The sequence below is a fragment of the Cibotium barometz genome, chromosome 38, assembly GCF_041138505.1.
Source record: "Cibotium barometz isolate CiBa-2024 chromosome 38, ASM4113850v1, whole genome shotgun sequence".
Taxonomy (NCBI): domain Eukaryota; kingdom Viridiplantae; phylum Streptophyta; class Polypodiopsida; order Cyatheales; family Cibotiaceae; genus Cibotium; species Cibotium barometz.
In genome coordinates, this window is record NC_141083.1 from 27140622 (window position 1) to 27143207 (window position 2586).

General features: G+C 44.0%; 1 pseudogene; it reads right to left on the minus strand.

Moving 5' to 3' along the window:
* Positions 1-409: 409 nt before the first annotated feature.
* On the minus strand, positions 410-2000 carry LOC147616541 (AAA-ATPase At5g57480 pseudogene; annotated as a pseudogene).
* Between the last annotated feature and the right edge of the window lie 586 nt (positions 2001-2586).

A 2586-nucleotide genomic window follows, 5' to 3' on the forward strand; every position in this document is an offset into this window, starting at 1 on the left:
AAAAAATATAATAAATTTATATATCTATGTACTCTAAGAGCTACAAATAATTGACACTTAAAAATTCAATTGTTGATTACTTATAATGTACCTTTTAATTTAATCACGAAGTATAATATTAGTTGTATTTAAATCTATTACAAGAAGTAACTGTATATAGAGTTTTATTTAATGAACATGTGATATATCTTAGTTCAATTCTATATGGCAAAGAAGCCTTGAAATACACAGTGGATTTAGCAATTTAATGACTAAAGTAGTAAAAGTTTAATTAAAACAACAGAAAAGACACCAAGAAGAAGTTGAGGGTTTGACTGAAGAACTCTCCACACTGTACTGCGATGAGACGACCAAAAAACTATGGATACTTAACGTATAAAGTACTGGGAAAAGAAAAGCTATGCGTGCTTTACGTATAAAGTACCGGGAAAAGGAATCTCTCTCTCACTCTCAATCGTGTGCATGGACTAAGCAGTGGAAGGCCTCCTCATCCTAATCAACTGTGCAGCAGGCGCAGCAAGCCGGGGCGTGTTCCCACGCCCGCGAAGCTCCTTCAAAACCTGCTCCAGTGCTTCTGTGGGATCATCTCTAGTATTGCGGATGAGAATCTCACTAATTTGTGCGGGAGTGATATCATGTGCCCCATCATCAATCATCTCTTCAATTTTGGGTAGTAGCTCATGATCCTCCTCTAAGCCTAGGTAATTGCGTGCCAGGATTTTGAAGGCCGGAAAGCTACAGTAAGTCATGTGGATGTGCATGTCCATCCTTCCAGGCCTAAGCAAGGCCGGATCAAGCTTATCCACATGATTAGTAGTAAACACAAATATCCTCTCATCCCCACAGCAAGACCATAGGCCATCAGTAAAATTGAGCAATCCAGAGAGTGTCATGGTAGAGCCCCCATTCTCATCATCATCATCATCATGGCCATCACCTTTATTCATGTTTTTCTCTTTCTTGCTTGATTTCTTCCTTTTCCCCCTCTTTGTAATCTCCAAGGAGCAATCAATGTCCTCTATTACAATTATCGACCTCCGTGTCGTCGTCCGAATCAGCATGCGCAGCTCGGCATTGGACCTAACCTCAGTAAGCTCGAGGTCGTACACATCATAGTGTAGAAAATTGGCCATGGCTGCAATCAAGCTGGATTTGCCAGTGCCAGGGGGGCCATGCAGGAGGTAGCCCCTCTTCCAAGCCCTGCCTGCATTCTTGTAGAATTGCTCCCCATGGGCAAAAGCTTGCAAGTCCGCCATGATTCGGGCTTTGAGAGAAGGCAGGAGGGCCAAAGTCTGGAAGGTTGATGGGTGCGAGAAGGTGACAGAGTCCCATGGGTTATAGGAGGGGTCCAGCTTGGATGAGTTTGTGTAGAGCAATCTCTCTCTGGTTTGAGCTTTGAATTCTCTGGCTTGCTTGAGGATGTGATCCATGTAAGGGGAGAGCACCCTCTCTCTATCTTTCTTGTGGATCTTAAGGATGTACATTCTTTTCTCATTGTAAGGCCATCCATAGTGCTGCTGTTGAGGGTCTTGATGAGTGTGATGCTCCCACCACACCTTCGCATTGTCAAAGCTCATGGGGACCTTCTCATCATTGGATGGACTGTACAGGAAGCTCTCTGAATTGGAACCTCTGCAGAGCTTCAATCTCCTTGCTTTGGTGTAGTCGGCCTTGCTGCTCAAGTAGAGCTTTATAGAGCTGTAGAGTTCGTTGGAGGTGGTTTTATCATACTCAGGAACCTCTATGAAACAGTAGCTGGTGAAATAACCAGCAACGCTATTGAACATGGTGAAAATCACGTCTCGAAGAGGAGGTGGGAGAAAGCTTTGCAAGAGGGTTTGAGAAAAGGTGATGAGGGCAATGAGGGAGGCCAGGAGGCTCCATAGCTCGGAAGCTTTGATCTCCATGGATGGTTTCAAAGAGGTAGCTTAGCTAAAGCGGAGGACGTGATCCGCAATGCAACTAGTTGTTGGGATGAAGAGAGATTTAAAAGATGGCATGGAGAGGGAAGGAGGTGCACGTGTGTGTGTGTGTGTGTGTGTTTGTTGGGATGAAGAGAGATTTAAAGATGGCATGGAGAGGGAAGGAGGTGTACGTGTGTGTCGTGTGTACGTGTGTGTGTGTGTCGGGGGGGGACAAAGCAACTTAACTTTTTTTTTTTTAAAGGGCAGTTCGCCCAAGTGTCACCCAATGCTCTCTGCAATCTATTACATTCGAAAATGCTAACGTTTGTGGTGCCAAGACGATGTCCACGGAATCCTCAAAAAAGCCACTTTAGACACGTCAACAAAACCTTAATCTTTTGAGGACTCTAAATCTTTAGTAACTACCTCCATTCTTTACCTATCAATTCTTGAAACCTCTACACATATAATTAAAGCCAGTAAGCTTTCACCCCCACATGCCTACACATATAATTGAAGCAAGGAAGCCTCCACCCCCACGTGCTCCAAAGAATGTCGGTATGCCCAACTGGCCCTAGAATTGACTCTCACTACTACGACAAGAAAATCATGGGCTTGAATCCTTTTCAAAGAGGCACTACTCTTGCAACACCAAAAAGAATGTTGGTATCCATGAAGGTTT